At 44.4% G+C, this 24565-nt stretch overlaps 1 protein-coding gene across 3 annotated transcripts in view; it reads left to right on the top strand.

Moving 5' to 3' along the window:
- Positions 1 to 24565, top strand: part of LOC126356200 (uncharacterized) — an 878454-nt gene that overhangs the window by 69038 nt on the left and 784851 nt on the right. The window contains exon 2 of one of the 3 annotated variants that reach the window (XM_050007002.1): positions 18464 to 18560. The exons of the other annotated variants lie outside the window; for them this stretch is intronic. The gene's annotated coding sequence lies outside the window, so the exon portion shown is untranslated. The remainder of the gene's footprint in view (positions 1 to 18463; positions 18561 to 24565) is intronic. 3 annotated transcript variants of the gene reach the window in all.

The following is a 24565-nucleotide window of genomic DNA, read 5'->3' as shown; positions in this document are numbered from 1 at the left end:
ATTCAGTCTACTACCCACCTCTCTCTCTCTCTCTCTCTCTCTCTCTCTCTCTCTCTCTCTCTCTCTGTCTCTCTCTCCCCTCATACACAATATATATATAGTCCATGTCCTATCTTATTTTTTTCTACGTAGTCTCTATCGCGTTCTCTGTCGATCTCAAAACGCTCCAACAATTCATATGAAATGGCCTTTCTTTGAATCTTTTAGTCCACTGTGAACACCTCTTTCAATATGCGAGAGTCTCGATCAGCAGACGCACTTCCAATGCTTACGACAACTGTAGAGCCAATTGTCAAGCTGTGATGCACCGGTTGGCACGAATAATGGCATCCGCACGATTTAGCTTGTCCGCAGCAGTGGCTATGACAGGGCGTCCCGAGCGTGGCTCATCATGGAGCTCTGTTTCTGCGTTTTCTGAGGCTGTAACTTTCTTTACCCGTCGTACTCTTATAAACTGCAGCATCGACATACACATTACGCAAACGTTAACGGATGATGTCCACGGTTTCTTCTTCTGCACGCAAGAATTGAATAACAGCACGCTGCTTGTAACGTGAGTCGTATGTAGACGCCATTTTGGGGCTGTACTACGGCTCTGCCATCTGCCAGAACGATTCGAAACTTGACCGGCGCACAAAACAAACCATCAAATGTAAAGCACCAACAAGGACGTTTGTGTATGTATACTAATGGCTTTTTTTTAAAAAAAAAAAAAGTGGGGCATTACTTACTGAATTTCCCTTATAAACGGAAACAAATTGCAGCACCAAGAAGTTGTGCGACATAAGCGACAGTTCCTACTCGTGTTTCTACATCTGACAGATGATATCCATTCAAATTTCGCACCACCCGCATAAGAGTGACGCAATTACCGCCACTGTTAGGATGCAAATCACTTTAGCTTTCAACACACGCAGTAACGTGAGAGTTAGTTACATTTGAGATTGGACGTGGTGAGTTGATTTTAGTCAAGAATGCCTTTAAGGACAATACGGCATTATGAACAACTCACTGAGTTTGAACGAGGTCGTGTAATAGGGCTAGGAGAGGCTGGATGTTCCTTCTGCGAAATTGCAGAAATACTTGGCAGGAATGTAGTCAGTGGAGATGACTGCTAGCAACGGCGATCACGAGAATGTACAGTGGCTACAAGACTAGGCTCCGAACGACTATGTGGCGTTACCGAGAGAGAAGACCGTCGTGTTCAGCGTATAGCTCTGGCGCATCGTACTGCCTCTTCGGCAGCAATTTGAGCAGCAGTTGGTACCACAGAACAGCTCCGAGGGAGAAGCCATGTAGGTTGGATTCTAATGACCCCACACCACCGCTATTTTCAGTTTCAGTACTGAAAAGCAGGAGCTGATTGGAGGACTGGGTGGAGGCCTGTTGTCTTATGATAAAAGCTGGTTCTGTCTTGGTACCAGTGATGGGTGTGTACTGATTGCAAGGAAGTCAGTTGAAAGCCTGCAGTCTACTTGTCAGCGTGCGAGATACACTAGACCTCACCTAGAGTTATGGACTGGGCTCTCGTCGTTATCCCATGCAGCTTGACAGCAAGTCTGTGCGTCAGTCTGGTGATTCGACCTGCTGTACTGCCATTTATGAACAGCATATCAGGGGACGTTCTCCAGCAGCATAACGCTCATCCACATATCGCCGTTGCAACCCAACAAGTTCTGCAGAGTGTCGACATGTTGCCGTGGTCTGCACGATCACCAGATCCGTTTCCAACCGAGCACACATGGGACATCATCTGATGACAACTCAGCGTAGCCCACAAGCAGTATTAACTGCCCCTTTATTGACCGACCAAGTGAAACATGCATGGAATTTCATCTCACAAACTGACAACTGCCATCTATACAACACACCACATACATGTTTGCATGCTTGCGTTCAACATTCTGGCGGTCATACCGGTTAATACTATATCAACATTTAACTCCTGCGATGGCTTATCCCGCGTTGACGTTAACCTGTGAGCTAGCAATGTTGACCACTTAAATATTTTACCTAGAAAAATGAATTCCCGAAATTTCATTACTGCTTTTTTTTGCGATTTTTTTTTGGGGCAGTGTATGTAACACACACACACACACACACACACACACACACACACACACACACACACACACACACACAGAGAGAGAGAGAGAGAGAGAGAGAGAGAGAGAGAGAGAGATAGATTTCGAACGTTCGTAATCTTCTGTACATTCCTGAAATTCCGAACAATTCTCACAACTCTCCATAATGGTGATGCAAACACGTCTAACGGCGCTACTCGGCTCTAATAGTGCGCATTCTTCCCAACAAACAGACTGCCTCGAAGCACTCTTCTCGACCATTAAGCGCCGAGCTCGCTGTTAATGTGGGAAAACTGTCACAATGCCAGCGCGCTTCTGCTACATCCGTTGCGTAATTCGCCGGCGCTCTGCTAATTACGAGAAGTGCACTCCTTACGAGCAGCGAACACAGATTTCCGATTGATATAAGACCTCATCTGTCTGTTCAAAAAGCGTCCTTTTCATGACAGTAGTTCAAAACGTTCCACCTTGCTGCAACAAAGAGAATTGGAGAAATCTTCGGATGATATTACACGGTTCACAGGGTATCGCTCTCGACAGCATTGCACACACGGATAAACATCGCTTTTCACATTAAACTAATGTACTTGCTTCACACGAATTCTTCGATTAGCTCGTTGCATTATTTACAATACACTCATTTACAATGATGTGAAAATTCAGGACATCAATGTACTACCCTTGCATTAAATTAATGGACTTACATGAATGCTAATTATCTGCAACGCCCCCAGGGATCGTTGAACGATCCGTACGACACACACCATCGCTAGTCATACACTCGATGCCACAATCGCTGGAAAGCCTTATGATTAGTGACGACTGGGTGTTGTGTGATGTCCTTAGGTTAGTTAGGTTTAATTAGTTTTAAGTTCTACGGGACTGATGACCATACATGTTAAGTCCCATAGTGCTCAGAGCCATTTGAACCTTATGGTTACGTTTTGGTCCTGTTGTCCTTGTAGTTCGGTTAAACTGTTGTTGTTGTTGTTTCAAGAAATGAAAGAGAAGTGAGGATCAGCATTGTAGACACAAAGATGATTTCCGTATCTGAAATCATTGTTATGATTGCTGGGGACTTATAACACGAATCATAAGTGAGTGTAGCGTAGAGCACTGCTTTCCTTGATACGGCGATTATTTAAGTCGAAATCGACAGATCTGTTGGAACTCGATTAATTGTGTGAATTTTAAAGACAGTAATAAGTAAAGCAGGGTGGTATGGCGCCGTTAAAACTGTGGTCTATGAAGTGAATCTTTCACTCTGTAGTGTATATGTTTTGCATCTTTACCGTGTGTTGAGTACAAATTTTGACATTCAAAAATACTCTACAATATTTTACGTCAGTGTTAACTTTCCTTGCCTTGAGTCTCTAATGGAAAAATAAGTAACGTGAATACCCATAGGTTATAGTAAAATGACGGATAATTAAATCTTAGTAAAAGTATAATACACTTTCTAGCAAACTCCTGAAGAGAGAAGCATTTTAATAGCACTAGCAGCATATCGTGCAACTATTTAGATTGATGTTCTCAGAGATTTTCCAGTGAAAATCTAAGCTCTTGTAGAGGCACCTGCTCTGGCGAAGATAATTCTGATTCTTTGTGAAAGATATATCAGTACTGAACTTGTCAGTTTCATTCAACGCTGTCGTAATCATTATACTATAGATCTTGACAAAATATGGTAGAAATATTTGATAATGACTATCAGCGTTTAGTGTTATTTATGTACAAGTATGCAAACAAGTGAAACAATTTAACTGCAGAAGTCTCAGTCTTGATATTAATGGAGTCTGATAGAGACACTGTCACTGATTTTTGCCTCAGACATTATTGATTGTGATATCCTACTGAGTGCCTCGTACCGACTGTTGTACTACTTCCAGCGCCGGCCGTTGTGGCCGAGCGATTCTAGGCGCTTTAGTCTGAAACCGCGCGATCGCTACGGTCGCAGGTTCGAATCCTGCCTCGGGCATGGATGTGTGTGATGTCCTTAGGTCAGTTAGGTTTAAGTATTTCTAAGTTCTAGGGGACTGATGACCTCAGATGTTAAATCCCATAGTGCTCAGAGCCATTTGAACCATTTTGAACTATTTCCAGCAAGCGCAAACGTATATGTAGTAAGTGCTGTAGAAATTATGCAATTATTTCATGTGTAGAACACATTAATATCACTTTCGTTGGAACGAGCACAGAAGTTAGCTGCTGCTGATAAGAAATCCATGGCATGATGCGGCAGTTGAATTCCTCCTTTTACTTGTTTTTCGTAACTTGCACCATCATCAGTAAGCGAAACGATATGGCACAAGTAGTAACATCTCTGAAAAGTATTTTTCCTTCTAAAGGCTGCAGTAAGCTACGCGGATGTTCCAACCTGCCTAGGACTTTTTTTTCCTTGCTGTCCTTTCACCATCTTGATTTTATGCAAGACGGAGTTGAACAGGTACTTCCCGAAATCCCAGGTTTGAGAAATGCGTTAAACGCCACTCACTCTTGTCGACCAATGATTGGTTCAAACACTAAATATTTTCAAGCATTTCAATCTGGACATGGGTGAGGTGCTCATCAAAGAAAGAATGGTTCAAATGGCTCTGAGCACTATGGAACTTAACTTCTTAGGTCATCAGTACCCTAGAACTTAGAACTACTTAAACCTAACTAACGTAAGGACATCACACACGTCCATGCCCGAGGCAGGATTCGAACCTGCGACCGTGGCGGTCGCGCGGTTCCAGACTGCAGCGCCTAGAACCGCTCGATCACACCGTCATCAAAGAAAGCCTGATAGATTACTGAACAGAAACCTACATGACAGACAAAATCTTTTCCGAAACTTCCTGGCACATTAAAACTGTGTGCACACTCCGCTGCAGAGTGAAAATCTCTTTCTAGAAACATCCCCCAGATGTGCAAGTACTGCAAGTTTCGCAGAAGTGCTTCTGTGAAGTTTGGAAGGTAGGAGACGAGGTACTGGCAGAACTGAAGCCGTGGGGACGGGTCGTCAGTCGTGCTTGAGAAGCTCAGTTGGTAGAGCACTTGCCCGTGAAGGGCAAAGGTCCCGAGTTCGAGTATGGGTCCGGTACACAGTTGTAATCTGCCAGGAAGTTTCATATCAGCGCAGAGTGAAAATCTCATTTTTAAAATTTTTTCTTCGCTCGATGTACAGCATTTCTCCTTGAAAGAAGGATAAATTTAAAAAGACTGTAGGTGTCAATAATTACATAAGGTGAAAATTTATTAAATATAAGTGGAAGGGACGGCTTGGATTTGTTGAGGGCTTTCTGGTGAAGAGTCGACTTACTGTCTAAAACTGTTCAAATAGTTTGGATCCTGATCAATCCGGACCGAGGAGTAAGTCTGCCCTTCCCACCCCACCCCACCCCACCCCACCTCACCTCCCCTTACCCCCACCGCCACACCGGAAAGAAACCGGCTTCTGCGTCGTGTAGCCTAGAGAGATCTCGGCAGTGTGTACGTTCCAGTTGGCTGTTATGGAGACAGGGTTGAAGGAGCCGCTGAACTGCCTTCTTGGCAGCGGTAATCCCTTTCACTGCGCCCTCTTGCCAGCGCTAACGGGCCAGATACGGGCGCTGCACCGCACTTTCCCGGCGAGCGGTGATACCATCTGGCACGCACTCGTGCGTCCGCCGCAAAACCACCAGACGGCCGCGATAAGCCCGTGCACTGCTCCGCTTAATAAATCACGTATCTATTTGCCACACTAACTCTGGAGCTAGTTGAATATTCGCGCTTCTCGTTAAAGAAAATAAATAAAGAAAAGAATAAGTGGTTCCACAAATGCGATTTCAACAAAAGCAACTTTGGGCCTAAGAGTTCAGTCTTTGTAACTTCCCGTGTATTGCAGTTGACCAACTCTTACGACAGAATGAGAGTTATGGCACGGAATGCACAGTTATTCGCTAAACATAGCTCTATTGCTTCCACGAAATAGGCCTAACTTTTTTTAAATCTCTGCTCATATCAGGTAGAACGAGACTGACGTTAGGTTGTTAGTTGTTTTCTGCTAAGCGTCTTATATATATCGCACTTTATACAGCTTTACATGATATCTGGTGCAGTCTTTATTACTACCGTTGTACTGGACGAGTAAGATGATCATTTCGTTTGCTGTAAATCATTTTGTTATATACGTATTTTGTTTATTTCATGAAAAAAAAAATTCTGCCTCAGCCATTGCTATTGCAGCTCCAATATACAATCTAACTTTTCCTTTCATTTGTTGAATTAAGCTTAATTTATCATAGTGTAAGTCAAGTAGCTAATTACGAAAGGAATTCAATTTTTAAAATATGACGATTTTTAATGAAATCTTTATTCAGGATCAACTTATGAATATAATATAACTCTCTTGGTCCCATATTATTTTAGTAAAAGGAAGTGCCATTTTCCTTTTTTTGCTGCGTTAGTTTTATTTTTTCTCAACAAGTTTCGGCCTTCTAGGCCATTCTCTAGTGATTTTGTGATGCTGTACAAAATAGAATATATTATATTACCTCCACGAACAGAATTTAAACGTATTTTAAATACATTTACCTTCAATTCGAAACTAAAAGGAATAATAATATTAAATGCTATAACTACGTATTTAAGAGCAAATTGGAAGTGATGTGTGTATGTAGCACTCTGAGATGAAGATATTAGCGCAGTAGAGGAGTTCTTGGCGTGCCGCATCAAACTAGTCTGAAGATCTATGACAGAAGATAGCCTCACTGACAGACGAAGAAAACAAGGTCTTTTTATAAGCATAATGACGTTTCGTTTGCCACTAGATGTAATGAGTTCACCAGTCCTAGCATTTCTTCAGTGCCACATGCACCCATTTCTGAAGTAATTTTTTGTTGGAAACCAGGTCTTATGACATTATACCTTGCAGAACCATATGGTAAGTACTTGCTGGAGAAATGTCGGGCACGGTGCACTGACCAGAAAATGTATGTATTAATATTTTTAGAAAATACCTTCTGCGGCTCTACATGGAAATTTTGTCATCTTCTGAACCGCATGTTTTACCATGCTGTGCAAGTCCAAAGATTTTGGTCGCACAATGACGCGCGTAAACGTTTGCATTTATTCACAATCGCGATTTCGGCCTACTGCGCCATTCTGAAGTCATAGCTCACTACGAAGTGCGTCAATGCATAAGCGTTCCTTTTGCACGGGCACTGTCCTCTCGTCATTCTTATTTACATATTACATATGCATAACATGACAGGAATCGTTACAGTTTTTATAAAAGCACGCAGCTCTTCTTGTTATTATTACTGTAGAATTCAAGTCTCGTTTTCACTTAATTTTCACTGAAGAGGTGTGATATTTCACAAAAAGAGAAACACACCGCTGTATGTGACGTGATGAATAATTTCGCTAGCTTCTGACGGTCTCCCAGCGGCGTCTCGGCCTGGTCTGAGTGTTGCGCCGTTCGGCAGTGCTCTCGCCAGAGCTCCCAGCCAGCTGCTCGCCTTGCTTTTCTCTCTCTGCCCACGCACGCGCGGCTACGAAGTCGATGCGCCACGACCCGTGACAAACGACACGGCGCGGCCGTGATGGTCACGATCGCCGGCGCGGGCCGTCAATAACGCGGTCGTGTGGTCGTGCCGCGAGCTCGCAGTTTCCGGCCCTTCCGGCGGACACGTGCTCGCTCTGCCGCCAGAGTTCGCTGAACTGCAACCGCACACACAGCCCTGGCCGCGTGTACGTGCGCACTTATTGTATAGCGTTTATCAGTGTCAACATCAGACATCTAACAAGGAGACGGCACGACCCTGGGGTCCGGGATGTTTCCGAAATTTTGTGTGGTCAAAGAGGACCCCTAACACCTCACGTGATTAAAATATTAGGACGCACTACTCGGAAAATCCCGAGAAAAATCGATGCGGAGTTTCTTAGGTGCCTTATGAGTATAAACTGATGGTCTATTGCCGAGCCGCTGTCTGGCCTACATGATTAGCGGTCAGACCCTTGAGCCAGAGGTCTCGGGTTCGATTCCTCCTTATGCACTTTTTTTTTCCTTCTGTTGCTTGCAAAATTGCAGCGCATTGTTACAGGAGAATCGTGAAATTAATTCCCGGGAAGACTGTATAAAAATTCATTCTATAATTCACCATCAGTTATCGTCACCAATATTCCGAGACATGATTCAATATCCCTGGTTTGCCTTAAAATTATCAGAAACTCAAAATATTTTCGTAAATGTTAATGGGGCATTTTTTGTACCGTTTTATTGCAAACGCCCTGTGATTGTAAAACACATATTGCACAAGATGTCGCAAAAATTATTGCTTTGCTTGTTTTTACGATAATTACCACTGTTGTTCTTGTTGATAATTATTGTATCTATAAAAATTGAATGTTCCGCAATCGAATTTGTTGTTCTGATTAAAAACCCAATGATTCTGCTTATATACTTTACACTGAAAAATGGAAAACCCACCGCCATGAATTGTGATGTTGGACAAAAAGCAAATAATTTTTATTCAATAATGTCACTAATTTGTTAAAGGCAATGTAGGTTTGGGAAACTTTCTGAATAATTGGTGGAATACCAAAAGAAAATGAAACAGAAGGGGGGAAAAAAGGTGCCAGAGGAAGAATTGAACCAGAGACCTCTGGCGTAAGAGTCCGAGCCCCAAATACTTTTTTTAAATAAACAATTCATCACTTTTAAATTTTCATTTTATTCGCTTTAGTTCGTTGTATCTGCTCGGGGCGGACGTCGTAAGACATCCACTTAAGTTCGTTGTTGATCTGTTAACTCAGTTTTTTTATTACAGAGGGCACATTACCCTCTGACCGAACACGCTGAGCTACCGTGTCGGCAAACATCTAGGCCAGACGGCGGCTCGGCAGTGGACTTTTATTTTATTCTCATAAGGCATGTAAGAATCTTTGGATCGATTTTTCCCGGGATTTTCCGGGTAGTGCGTCCTAATATTTTAACCACGTGAGGTGTTAGGGGTCCTCTTTCACCACACAAAATTTTGGACAAATCCCCGACCCCACGCTCGTGCCGTCTCCTTGTAAGAGTGATAGATCACGCCATCGGGGAAGATTCTGCTGGAGACAAAATGTTCACTAACGCTTCCCGAAGATGTAAGGCGTCCTATGGTATTAGCCGGCTCTAGAACGACGAGATTTCACCGAACTAGCAGTGTCTGCTAACCAGATGTGGTGAATACTGCCTACCCCAGTAAACGGGTAGAATGATTTTGCACAAGGCCACTTCAATTCACGTCCAGAAGACTACTGGATTATAGGCAGTACACACTGCATACACACGCTTCAGAGCGCCTACACCTGGCTCCCTCTTTGCAATGTGTGTTTCAAAGTCCTTGCTTCTTATGCCCATACAGGGTTTCTCAGAAATGTTGCGACAAACTTCGAGGACCTGTAGAAGATGTTTTAAGTAACAAATCGAGGATAGGAACCCGTACCTGTAAACGTCTTCCAATGACGCTACAGAGCATCGAAGGTACATGTGCCAGCGCCTGCTACAAGGCAGCAAACGTGACTTTGTACGCTGACTGACCACAGGCGGAACTTCTCAGTATGTTGTTCGTTAACCAGTGATAGCGACTGATTGACACGAATGCCAGAGGAAAAGACCGAGCTCGCTGCAGTGTAGAAATAATCTGCAACACCTGGAAGTCTTCGCAACGTTTCTGTGGCACCCTATTCTTCCTGAAGGCGCCAGTACTCACATTACCTTTGGCTACTTTCAAATAGTCAGCAGATTGTGACAGTACGCTACCCACCTGATTTAGCCCACTGTCCTGTGTAACAAATTATCGTCATTTCAGAGTACTCAGGCCAAACTAATCAAGGTAAGCATATTTGTGGATTCTCAGTATGACAGCCTTGAGGTTGTATAGCCTACAAGGAATATGAAATATGCTTTTAGCTGGCCTGGTTTTACCGTGTAAGTACATGTATTATGTTATAAATACATTCTTGTCTATTTATATTATTTTTATGTACATTATATGTCTTCAATTTAAATGTTGACAGACGTCCTGCAACGATGGTCCATGATCGAAAACGCTAGACATATAGGTTTTTAGAATAAACAGCTGGTGGATAAAAGGCATTTTTTTCAATTACCTGCCGACTGTTCGTTGTCACTTAGCCAAAACATTACATAAAATCACTTTCCTGCATATCATTTACGTCAGCGCCTAGTACATAATCCTGCAGTGCTCAGTTTCAATTAAGTATCGGCTGTTAGTTGTGAACATTACATACATATCTCTTCCTTGTCTATTATTTACGTCAGCGTCTGGTAACCATTTTTACACAACTCAGCGGCGCTTCCTAGCGACTAGTGCGCTCTTTTAAGGGGGGCGAATATTATTTTCACCAGTGAGCATATACAGGGTGAATGTTAATAAAACAGACAACTGCAGAGACGGACTCCTAAATGGAAGTAGAGGAAGAGAAAGCCTACAAAATGAGTCCTGAAATGCGTCGTTACTTCGGTAGATGGCGTTCATGACGCTCTGTCCAAGTGGCGTGTGTTCATTGTGTGTTGCAGTCCGTGTAATTGACGCAGCGTACTGTAAGTGGCCGCGAGGTTTGGTATTAATGTCGGGAACAAGCCGAGATGGTGTTTGTTTACGGCTTAGCAGGTGGAAGCGGTCGAGAAGCAGCACGGCTATTCCTAAACAAGTACCCTCACAGACACCAGACAAATCACACAACACTTCAAGCCCTTTTTGGGCAATCTGTGTGATCAAGGGTCCTTTCAGACAGCTCAACGTGCAAGGAGGCGGCGGAGCTGGCCGTGGTGGCTGAGCGGTTCTAGGCGCTACAGTCTGGAACCGCATGACCGCTGCGGTCACAGGTTCGAATCCTGCCTCGGGCATGGATGTGTGTGCTGTCCTTAGGTTAGTTAGGTTTAAGTAGTTCTAAGTTCTAGGGGACTGATGACGTCAGATGTTAAGTCCCATACTGCTCAGAGCCATTTGAACCATTTTGAGGCGGCGGACTGTTCGTACACCAGATTTTAAGGACAAACCCTTGTACAAGCTACAGGCATATGACCCGCCAACATGCTGTACGCCAAAATAAGATTATGTCTATCCTGCCTGACAACCAAATGTTCAAATATGTGTGAAGTCCTAAGGGACCAAACTGCTGGGGCCATCAGTCCCTACACTTACACACTATTAAACTAACTTATCAAAAGAACAACACACACACACACACACACACACACACACACACACACACACACACACACACACACACACACACACACACACACACACACACGCGCGCGCGCGCGCGCCCGAGGGAGGACTTGAACCTATGGCGGGAGGGACCGTGCAATCCGTGACATAGCGCCTTAAACCGCGCAGCCACATCGCGCGGCGCCTGACAACCGCTACTATCACTATTACTTGCAGTCCCGTGAAGGCCGCTTTCAACATCTGATGTCACGTGGATGCGCTGCAGCTCTGTACTGTGTTCCGGGACGATCTGTTATCGTTGAGCGCACACCGTCCATTTCCAGTTCATAGGACCTCTTTTGTCCATTTTCAGGCAGGAATCTGTCCCTGCAGTTTGTCGGTTTCATTAATGTTCACCCAGCGATGTTGACTATAATATTCCAGTTAATATTGTACAGAATTTTTCGAAGTTCCTTTTAATTTTTTGCCAGCGTTTAAAATCCGGCATCATCATCTTGCAGGACCATTAAACATGGTAAATACTAGAGGGGGGGGGCGGGCAGAGAGAGAGAGAGAGAGAGAGAGAGAGAGAGAGGAGGGCAGGCGGAATGTAGCGGAATGCGGTGCGACTGACTTGTGTAAACAAGTGTCGCTTGAGCTCGCAATACGTGGGCGAGCGTACACCGTGGAGGACTCGGCTGATGGTGTCGGCAGCAGGTGGAAAGCGAACAGTGGCGGAGTGCCGGGATGTACTGCAGCTGTACTTTCTCCGGCTCTGGGCGGCCGCCGCGAGCGAAAGTCATAAGCGCACTAGGCGTGGCGCCGCTGCGCCTCGCATAATGCACACACGCGTGCAGCGTGACTCCAGGAGCTGAGAGGCCTACTGGTTAATAACGCGTGTCCCCGGCATGTCCTGTCCTCAAAACTGGCTCACCGAGTTTAGTGTATCAACCTCGTTGTGACGTCACCTTTTTTATTCGCCCACTAAGCATTAGACTTCTGCTACGCTTGAAGCAAAACGTCTCATGAAAGACCAAGCAAGTATGACATAACAAGACTACCACAGGTAAAGAGGGCGTTCCTGGCGGAGAGATGTACCAAACATCGACCTTAACCTGAGGAAGAAATTTCCGAGGATACGCATTTGCAGCGAAGCATTGTATGGAATGTGAATCATGGACTGTCGAAAAAGCGGTGAAGATGAGAATCGAAGCATTTGAGATGTGATGCTAACGGTGGAAGTTGAAAATCAGGTGGTCCGATAAGGTGAACAGTGGGGAGAACAGGCGAAGAGAAGGATTGCGTAGGAAACATTAACAAGAGGAAGGGACAGGCTGTCACAACATGTGTTAAAACACGAAGGAATAATTTCCATGGTACTTGAAGCTGTAGAGGCTAACAGCTGCAGTGGAAGGCGAGGACTATTATACATCCCACAAATAATTGCGGACGTTGAGTGCAAGAGCTAATCTGATAGACATTAATAACGGGCCGCATCAGCCGAGTGAAAGTCCGATGACCAAAAAAGGAAAAAAGGAAATAATTGCCACTGATAAGAGAAAACAGACACGGTCCGAAAAATATGCAAGGTAATTTACCTGCCCCTTTATATGTCTTTTTACGCAACCCGAAACGTTATTCTGGCCTTCAAAAAGCACGCGCAAAATTTTCATATTTTCTCGTTCGCTACGCGCAGAAAAAAAAGAAAATACAGTCTGTGTGTAGGAAATTCAATGCAGTTAAATTTTCTACTGGGATACGTTTTTGCTTGTGGCCGTAGTTTACGAGATATTGAATAACACCCCCACTGCCACACACAGCCCCCACCGTCAGGTTTTCTGATATGTTGTTAATGACGCTTACTCTTACCTCTGCACGAAAATTTGTGACTGCACCAGTTATTTCCCACATACGACCGTTTTTGGCCTTCGCTGTATGGACGTATTATGCAACCGGTTCCGTCGAGCACCTGAAAATTGCAAGACTGACGTTTGTGTAGTTTTACCTAACAACTTTGTGAATTTTAAGATCATAAAATAGTTTTATTCCTGAGGCCTTCTGTCTACGAAACTACTGTGCTTTTAAGGGTTAATTTTGGATCGAAATGTCAACGTAATTACTATTAGCGTAATATTTACAAAAATCGTTTTTCTTTCATAAGCTTCATGGTTCAGATGACTCTAAGCACCATGGGACTTTAACATATGAGGTCATCAGTCCCCTAGACTTAGAACTACTTAAACCTAACTAACCCAAGGACATCACACACATCCATGCCCGAGTCAGGATTCGAACCTGCGACCGTAGAAGCAGCGCGGTTCCGAACTGAAGTGAATAGAACAGTTCGGCCACAGCTGCCGGCCATAAGCTTCATGTGCACGTTTAAACTTGTAATGATTCGGAACATCGGACTATGCTGAGGCGTAACAGCCCAATCAATAGAGATCAAAATAATATAATATCGGGAATAGTTTGTGTAGTAGGAAAGTTCTGTAAAGATGTAGGAGGGAGTTAAGGAGCAACATACTATATATTCTGACCGGCTGGGGCTGTGTCAGAGAGTGGGTGAGTTTGAAGTTTATTTTTGTACGTTTTTCTTGGATAACTCGAAAGCTACGGCCTCTAGCGAAACCGTACCCCAGTGCAAAATTTAACTAAATTAAACTTGCTACAAAAAGGTACTATTTTTTTTCTGTGGGACTAATAGTTTGTTCATAGCGAGCGAGAGAATATGAAATTCTAGGGCGTGGTTTTTGAAGACCAGATATAATATTGTGGGCTAAATAAAACATCTGAAAGGGCAGCTTTATCACGTTGTATGCCACCTTATTCCTGGAACATGAGTGGCTCTGTCTCACTTCTCCGGAGCACACCTGCTATCCGTCCTTCCAGCATTTTGTGCTTTCTGCCAGTCAGTTGACTCTTCAAGCCGCTTGTCAGTCTTGTTAGGTATCTACATGTCAGTGCTTTGTACAATAGACGTCAGTGTAATACTGAGTCGAGACGTACTCGAGAGTCTATGAACGCACCGTTCGGTATTTATATTCATGTCGCTTAGGTTGTACTGCTTCACTCCATCTGTCATCGACAGCAGGGCTGATAATTGGTCAGTTGCGCGGTCCCGTTCTGCAGGAGTCGGCGCGTCAGAGCGCAATGAGATAGCGAGCCACCTGTTGGCGTGCGCTGTGCGCGACCTGGATAGGCCAGATAGTGTCTCGCCTACCTGTCGCTGACAGCACGTGCTGCTAATTGCAACACTGCTGCAGTAGCGGTCGACCCATTTTACGACCGTCTGTTCATGCTGATGACGATGTTGACACTGCATTGAAATTTTCTGAAACAGCGCCTAAACACATTCAGTTCAACTGCTTAGGTTATCACGTGTGACGTCAAACCTGAGAGACTACTTGTACGATTACTGGAGGCAACTGCGCAGTCTAGGTAGGCCGTTAGCCTGAGTGAAAAAATTACGCCGCAATCTTCCTGAACTTTAAAGTATAGAATATCCTTCATATTCCGCTCGTGTATGAAGAAAAGCGGTCGCATAGGACGTTTTAACACAAAAAAGTGAAACTTCTCGCCATTGACACGAGCTGTGATAGTATACTGAAGGCAATAAACAAACTTCTGTTGGAAAACAAAGACGCAACATAGCTGCAGCTTTGTTTTTCTTTGTCACCCGCAGTCACCCTATCATCATGAACACTGCAATGGAAGGCCAGTTACGGCCCAGTTAAACTGGAGGTGTGTAGGACCGTTAACGTAATAACGCTGGTCGCCGCCCAAACAATGACAGCACATTTTGATACAATTCGAAGTGACAAACTGGTATAAATCGACCACAATACTTACGGTGAGTCAGCGCGTAATCGTGGTTGGTAGAATATGCACAGCTGACCTCAAAACAATGTCAGTGCGATGCGTGTTCCTAAGTCACCGTTGTACTTGTTTACTGTAACGTCACCGTGTGTTTCCAATAGGGGCAAAGAGCAATAATATCGTGGTTGAATAGTAACATACCCCTGTAATGTACCGCTTACTAGCCTGAGGGCTACAGCGCGATTGTAACATCGACTGAACTGTCTAATCGAAATGGATGAGCCTTGCGATTTAATCTCGACTAAACTGTTTAACTGTTCAAATGTGAGTGAAATCTTATGGGACTTAACTGCTAAGGTCATCAGTCCCTAAGCTTACACACTTCTTAACCTAAATGCCCGAGGGAGGACTCTAACCTCCGCCGGGGACGGCCGAAGTGGCCGAGCGGTTCTAGGCGCTACAGTCTGCAACCGCGGGCCCGCTACGGTCGCAGGTTCGAATCCTGCCTCGGGCATGGATGTGTGTGATGTCTTTAGGTTAGTTAGGTTTAAGTAGTTCTGAGTTCTAGGGGACGGATGACCTCAGATGTTAAGTCCCATAGTGCTCAGAGCCAGTTGAACCTCCGCCGGGACCAGCCACACAGTCCACGACTGCAGCGCCTTAGATCGCTGGGCTAATCGCGCGCGGCAAACTGTTTAATTGGATGGGGGGCTCATATAGTCAGTCAGTTGCCATACAGATTTCCTGTTAGGCGTTAGCGCGCGTGCTACCTCTTCATACTACGCCCAGGTATGATCCCTACAGCATATAAAACAAAACAAAAAGAGAAGGAAATACAGACGGCACATCACTAGCAGTGACAGATTATTAAATGGAAAACTCCACGCCTTACACTCAGTTCTGAAAAAAAATTAGCACGGTCTTGAAAGTGTTATAGAACGAATAAACAGTTTTAATAAACTGCTATGAGTAATTGAAAGATAAATAGAACATTGTGAATACATCATAGTTTCGATAGTTTAGATTTGTACAGTGACAAGAAACACTAATCTTTTCGTAATTGAAACATATTTGAAATTAGAAAGAAAACCTTTCTTATTAATTTATAATTAATAAATTATATATATGAGCGAGGTGCACTGGTCGCTGGGTGCGATGGTTCAAAAATGCTGCAAATGGCTCTGATCACTGTGGGACTCAACTTCTGAGGTCATCAGTCCCCTAGAATTTAGAACTACTTAAACCTAACTAACCTAAGGACATGACACACATCCATGCCCGAGGCAGGATTCGAACCTGTGACAGTAGCGGTCACGCGGTTCCAGACTGTAGCGCCTAGAACCGCTCGGCCACCCCGGCCGGCCGCTAGGTGTGATGGTCCAGTGGCAGTGGCAATGAGCGAGCGCCACTACAGGTGGTCCGGAGGTCGTGTCCAGGAACCAGAACGGTAGCGCCGACAAGTTGTCTTCCTCTTCCCGGCACTCCGAATCTCTTGCGCAGATGTCGCCGCAAGTCTCCTAACTAGCGCTTGCGCTCAGCAGTTACAGAGCTCTCATCGGGAATTATGCACCGGGGCGCAGCTGTCTCGCGCCGCAGCGAAAGACAACGGCAAGAAAGCAAATTGCAATAATCATAGAGCACGCCGAGCTGTTTTCTCCGCTTTCCGCTATTGTGCTGCCAGTACGACCAACTGTTAAATTTTTCTCTACGACTTCAGCGTCCCCTAAAAAATGTTCAAAGGTGTGTGAATCCCTAAGGGAAAAAACTACTGAGGTCATCCGTTCCTAAACTTAAACACTACTTAAATTAACTTCAACTGACTTGCACTAAGAACACACACACACACACACACACACACACACACACACACACACACACATGCCCGAGGGAGGACTCGAACATCCGGCGGGAGGGGACCGTCCCCCAACTTTCATTATTCCTTCTCTGGTCATTACGAAGTAACTGCTTGCATTTGTTTTAAACGCCTGCATAGAAAACCGTTTACTGCCTCGTGAGGTATTAGTACAAACTTGTCCTTTAATCCATAATGCTCAAAATACGTCAGAGAAAGCATTCTGCTTGGCCGAGGACTTCTGACTAGGAATATTGCGATGTTTAAAAGCAATAGTTAAGTGCACAGACTACGTCTCGCACACTTACGATGTACTCTGCTATTACCTTGATGGGATATTCGGCACGATTATCCTTCAGTATCTTTGTAAACAAGTAGCTCTTTTTTCTCTTTTACCTATTGCCTCTTCTTTTCTTTAGAACTTCTACTGTTGGTACCCGAGTGCTGCGAAATGAGCACGTCTGTACTTCTATAAGCAGTGTGACGGTTATTGAATGCACTATGACACCAGATGCAATTCACCGCCTCATCATCAGACCCGCGTATTATAGTGATGCTTTTTAATTTTTTTAAAAATGAGGGTAGCAGTCACTTTTTATAATGTGTTATTCGTTTAATTCTTCTCGGGTCATACTTTGTTTGTCTAATTCAGCTATTGTACCTTCACAGTAGCTTGGTTTCGTCAAGGTATCATCGTAAAAGACTTAACTGTGTAAGCTGAAGTCAACGATAAGAGGGGAAAAGTGATACCATAAACGACCTCCATCACGTTATACAAAAAGTTTGAATCATTTCATTTATATACCTTCTCTGCAGTATACCTTTTTCTAAAACTTCATTACCTCCCTTTAAGTAATTTTCTCTTCCCGCTGTATCTCAAGCAGGCACATCGCTGACTGCAACAATAGTTCTATTGTAAGTGACAGAACAACAGCCTCTCGTTCTTTTATTCTTTTTTCTTTTTTTCTTTTTTTCTTTTTTTCCTTTTTTTCTTTTTTTTGTGTGTGTGTGTGTGTAATTTTCAAGTGATACAACTCTTCCGTTACCAAAAATTTGAATTTGAACTTCGAGCTCTTACGATTTTGCATATCATTGGATGTACCCCTCCCTCCTTTCTTGTCACATACTTTCATTTAAGCACTTAAGCGAAAGACATTTTTCAAAAACTGCGTGTGCTAGGAACCAACAATTGGTGCATGATTTCGTGTTTGATTACGCCCTTTTTTTCACGCTATTATTCGTCTGTACCGGAAGTTTAGTTACACGGAAATTTTGACTGTCATTTTTTCCACTTAGTGGAGGCACTCGAAAAACGAATCTGTTTACTATCACGCTTCTTGATACATGCCAGTCATCAAGGAGCAGCTGACGTCGGTAAATCGTGAAATATTTAATCGACATCGAAACTCATTGGTTCGTCACCTTTGTTATACCGCTTGTCGATTACAACACATCGCAGTATATTTGTGTTAAATCAGTACCTCTCACCCTTATCTAAGATTTCAATTTTTTCTTTTCAGGTACGTTATTGGCATACGAGCACTCGCTAGCAGGTCACAAGGTATCACTGACTGTCAAACCCAAAGAAATCCCGGTGGGCTCCAATATTTCACTGCGGTAAGTGCTCATTAGTAAGATGTTTGTTTCAGCTGTTGAAAGGTAAAGGTAAAACATTCATGATTTTCATGGATGAGGAAATGGGTCAAGCTATTCTCCAAAGCTACTTTCCATACGATTTAAAATTGTTAAATCTTTTAAATTGTACAACGTACATTAAAATATTTGAGTTAATTTAATCATTATCTAGACGGTATTTCCAGGATTATTGTCTGTATTTCTTTCAATTATTGTTTACACATTCCGAGTCGTAGATCTGTGGCTGGGTGCTGATCTTGTATACTATCACACTCTCTCATGTCAATAAAGCACCCTCTTTCAAACTCACTGATTTGATAGTATGGTTCACGCATACGTTTGTGAGGCATCCTGCACGTCTCCTCAAGTCATATTGATCCATTACATTCGATTTATATTGTAAAATGTAAACTTTCACGGCCGGAACTGTCATGATTAATAAAATTCTTTTCCGGGCTATTATGCCGTGGTCTGATGGATTTCGCACTGTAATCCGACGTTTCGTCACGAACCCCCTTGAAGATGTCCTCCGCAGATGGGGATTAATCATTCGATTTATAGTGACTGTGAGAGCCACAGACGCATCTTACCAGATAGTGTTGCGCTACAACATCGATGTTGACCCAGAACACGCGGGCCAACATGGTTTAAATGCTAATAATTCTGCAAAACATAGTAATGCAAATGTCCTGCGAATATAAACATCCTATCTCTAGTCGTTCAAGATGTTCTGTTTACTTTCTGAATGTGAGTGAATAACGATCACTGATAAAAGCTAAGAATCATTTTATCCAAGAACACAAAACGATATTCGAGGAACAAGAGGTTTTACAAATGGCAACAGCACTTCATGGTTAGTAAATACCGACAGCATGGCATCCATAATCAGGACAGCAGAAAAGAGGTATGTGCCGATCCCAAATACACAAACATGCGACAACGAAGCCAGAGGGAAGATACGATTTTTCAACTCACGTTTGCACGCCGTTTCCTTAGCACACCAATTCTTAGTTACTTTCGCTTGGAAACTACACACATCAAAAAAAGTTTTGCTTCACCCTGGTTCTCAGAACTCCTGAAGATAGACGTTGACTGTGGATACTGTATCACAGACACAGTCCCTTTGAGTGTTCAGTCATATGTCACTAAACCCACCCAAAGATGTAAACAACCATGCATTAGCAGTTAGAAGCGCCGCCCCGCGGGATTAGCCGAGCGGTCTTAGGCGCTGCAGTCACATTTTTTTTGGTCAGCGCCTATTAGACGGAGGTGGTCCGATAGCCGATCGGTTCCAGTCATTCCACCAGGAAGGAGATACACGGCTCCTGTTATCATGCCTATACGGTCAATATCGCAGTTCAATCACGTCCGCATTGTTACTTTGTGATAGAAAGGGCTCTCAAAAAGGGAAGTTCAAAAAAAAAAGTTCAAATTTGTGTGAAATCTTACGGGACCTAACTGCTAAGGTCATCAGTCTCTAAGCTTACGCATTACTTAACCAACATTATCCTAAGGACAAACACACACACACCCATGCCCGAGGGAGGACTCTAACCTCCGCCGTGATCAGCCGCACAGTCCATGACTGCAGCGCATAAAACCGCTCGGCTAATCCCACGCGGCAAAAAGGGAAGTGTCCAGGCTTCTCGGAGTGAACTAAAGCTATGTCGTTCGGACATGGAGGAGATATACAGAGAGTGGAACCGTCGATGACATGCCTCGCTGAGGCTGCCCAAGAGCTACTACTACTGCGGTGGATGATCGCTACATAAGGAATATGGCTCGGAGAAACCCTGACAACAATGCCACCATGTTGAATAATGGTTCTTTTCCAGATACAGGACGTCGTTTACAACTCAAACTGAGCGCGATAGACAGCATGATGCGCAACTTCACTCCCGACGTAAAAGACGAGGTCCATCTTTGCAACCACGACACCATGCAGCGCGGTACAGATAGGCCCAACAACATGCCGAATGGACCGCTGACGACTGGCATCACGTTCTCTTCACCGATGAGTGTCACACATGCCTTCAACCAGACAATCGTTGGAGACGTGTTTGGAGGCAACGCGGTCGGAGATTCCCTGCTGTTCTGGGGTGGCACTATTTGTTACCGAAATACGCCGCTGGTGGTCATGGAAGGCGCTGTAACGGTTGTACGATACGTGAATGTCATCCTCCGACTGATACTGCAACAATATCGGCAGCATATTGGCGAGGCATTCGTCTTCATGGACGACAATAAGCGCCTACATCGTTCAAATCTTGTGAATGACTTCCTTCAGGATGACGACATCGCTCGACTAGAGTGGCCAGCATGTTCTCCAGACATGCACCCTAATAAAACCTTGCATGGTTTAAAAAGGGCTGTTTATGTACGACGTGACCCACCAACCACTATGAGGGATCTGCACCGAATCGCCATTGAGGAGTGGGACAATCTGGACCAGCAGTGCCTTGATGAATTTGTGGACAGTATGCCACGAAGAATGCAGGCATTCATTAGAGGAAGAGGACATGCTACTGCGTATTAGAGGTACCGATGTGTACAGCAATCTGGACCACCACCTCTGAAGGTCTCGCTGTATGATGGTACAACATGCGATTTGTGGTTTTGATGAGCAATAAAAAAGGCGGAAATTATGTTTATGTTGAGCTCTATTCCAATTTCCTGTACAGTTTCCGGAACTCTAGGAACCGAGATGATGCAAAACATTTTTGATGTGTGTATTTGAGATGGACCTTTAATCACTGATTGCACCAGGTCTTGTTTATAACTAACAGTCACTGACGAGATGGGACCACAACGTCACACTCGTCTCCGGTCCCTGTCTGTTATTACGAGTGGTGTTCAAAAGAACTGATGTCTTTATTCAAAAATAGTACCTAGAGGCCTCAACACAACTGTGTCACTGCTTCACGAGCTGAAGGATTTCCTGTTCCCAGAATTCCTGCGGCTGCGACAGTAGCCAGTGCACCCTGTGACTTTCAGTTCGTCGTCCATGTCAAATTTAGTATAGGTTGGAGTTTCCTGTTTATCGCAATAACCCTGTATCGCCAATGAATAGAGTTCTAACGACATTAAAGGCATATTCAACTGGCGCATTTAATATGGCAGTGGTAATGTAAACAGAACAACAGCAAAAAGAATTGTGGGTGAGGTATCGAGGATCATAGCAACAATGTCTCCTCAACGCACGAAGGTTCCTTCTTGAGAAGAATTACACTCCGTTGGATTTCCTGGAGTACTCACATACGAATTCAGTCTCCTGGATGTCCAAACGCGGAACTATTCCGCTACAGTAAATCGTATTTCTCACTTGACCACCAAGTCATCATTGACGACAATTTAAAAATACAGGATACTGAGGTTCGGTGGCCCGGCTCTGTGCACGACAGTACAATATTTTAACCTCCTTGTTACAGAGAAACAGCGATTATCATTGTATCCGCATTTATAATGGGAGCTTTTGTTTGTAACGCACGCAGATAACAGCGGTCACATTTCCAGTTAGCTGAATGCGTTGGTGTAGCGCACAAAGAAATTGATCGAGATTAAACCTTGTTTTTTAATCGGGGTTAGAGTAATCGGCACTGGGTCTAGTTCACATGCAAAGCGAGTATCCACAGAAATACAGTCATGTCGTTTTCGTATTTCCGAATTCATTAGGAACAGACAAAGCAGAAGAAAAGGCCAAGCTATCTGTATGTTCCGCAGGTTCTTTTCCCCGGTATTTTGTTTTTTAAAAACTTTTTCTGCCTTGCCTTGGGGTGGGGACGCTGCGACCCGTGCTGAGGATGCTGTGCACGCACACGCACACTCACACGCAGCCGAGCACGCACGCACGCAGCTACTTCCCAGACACGCGATGCGGCTGCAGGAAGTGAAGTCTGACCACCGAGGATGTTCCCAAAGTCTGCTTTGTGGGCCTAGCGCTGTGCCCGTCTCCCATGCGCTGGATGGCATCTCGGGAGTGGTAGGCGAAGTTAGAACTACCGCTTACGTTTACCACTCCTCCTACGGTGACTTCTCACACAAATGAAAGATCGGGTTTGAGGGCTCTGGGTTGGGTGCTAGAATTTGTTAATCATTATTGCTTTTTAACGAGCCAATAAGTCACAAACCGTTGTCATTTCTTTTTGTTTCTTACAGGTCAGTTCCCATCGTAAAAAAAGAAACGATTATGTTCTTAGGGCCCAAGCCGAAGTTAAGTGTGGATAAGGAAACCGGAACAACCCAAATTAACCGGTAACGAAAAGCACAGGTCGGAAGGTAAAATACCGTAGACGTCCCGCTTCCTGCGTGTCAGTTAATGACTGATTCTGCCACTGGAAAGAAATGATCTTGGCATTCCACATTCCAGTCCATCTCCTTGTAAGACGCAGCCTCCTCATATATAGATTTTTGTCCAGGTCGTATGCAGCACCTATGACTTAGACGTTTCAGCAAGTCACAGTTTATCTGAGATTTTTTTCTGACTACTGGGCAGCAATAGATTTAAGGAGGGCATTCCCTCTGATCTAACAGACAACGAATGTGGTGCACGTTTCTGGGCTATGTTCCCAAAATCCACCCTAATCTCTTAGTTTGAATGTTCTAGTATGTTGCAGAGTGGCTAGATAATCCTTTTTAGTCCAGTATCGTCATTTCTCGTTCTTAACTAATACACTACTGGCCATTAAAATTGCTACACCACGAATATGACGTGCTACAGACGCGAAATTTAACCGACAGGTAGAAGATGCTGCGATATGCAAATGATTAGCTTTTCAGACCATTCACACAAGGTTGGCGCCGGTGGTGATACCTACAACGTGCTAAAATGAGGAAAGTTTACAACCGATTTCTCATACACAAACAGCAGTTGACTGGCGTTGCCTGGTGAAACGTTGTGGTGATGAATCGTGTAAGGAGGAGAAACGCGTACCATCACGATTCCGACTTTGATAAAGGTCGGATTGTAGCCTATCGCGATTGCGGTTAATCGTAACGCGACAGTGCTGCTCGCGTTGGTCCAGATCCAATGACTGTTAGCAGAATATGGGATCGGTGGGTTCTGGAGGGTAATGCGGAACTTCGTGAAGGATCCCAACGGCGTCGTATCACTAGCAGTCGAGATGACAGGCATCTTATCCGCATGGCTGTAACGGATCGTGCAGCCACGTCTCGATCACTGAACCTACTGATGGGGACGTCTGCAAGACAAAAACCATCTGCAAGAACAGTTCGACGACGTTTGCAGCAGCATGGACTATCAGCTCGGAGACCATGGCTGCGGTTACCCTTGACGCTGCATCATAGACAGGAGCGCCTGCGACGGTGTACTCAACGAAGAACCTAGGTGCACGAATAGCAAAACGTCATTTTTCTGATGAATCCAGGTTATGTTTACACATCATGATATTTGCATTCGTTTTTGGCGACATCGCGGTGAACGTACATTGAAAGCGTGTATTCGTCATCGCCATATTGGCGTATCACCGGGCGTGATGGTATGGGGTGCCATTGGTTACACGTCTCGGTCACCTGTTGTTCGCATTGACGGCACTTTGAACAGTGGACGTTACATTTCAGATGTGTTACGACCCGTGGCTCTACCCTTCATTCGATCGCTGCGGTACCCTACATTTCAGCAGGATAATGCACGACCGCATGTTGCAGGTTCTGTACAGAAAATGTTCAACTGCTGCCCTGGCCAACACATTCTCCAGATCTCTCACCAATTGAAGACGTCTGCTCAATGGTGGCCGAGCAACTGGTTCCTCACAATACGCCAGTCACTTCTCTTGATGAACTGTGATACCGAGTTGAAGCTGCATGGGCAGCTGTACCTGTACACGCCATCCCCGCTCTGTTTGACTCAATGCCCAGGCATATCAAGGCCGTTATTACGGCCAGAGTGGTTGTTCTAGGTACTGATTTCTCAGGACCTATGCACCCAAATTGCGTGAAAATGTAGTCACATGTCAGCTCTAGTATAATAT

This window comes from Schistocerca gregaria, chromosome 3, assembly GCF_023897955.1.
Source record: "Schistocerca gregaria isolate iqSchGreg1 chromosome 3, iqSchGreg1.2, whole genome shotgun sequence".
NCBI classification, from domain to species: Eukaryota; Metazoa; Arthropoda; class Insecta; order Orthoptera; family Acrididae; genus Schistocerca; species Schistocerca gregaria.
Note: the sequence above shows the minus strand (reverse complement) of the source record. Positions and strands in the feature narration are given on the sequence as shown.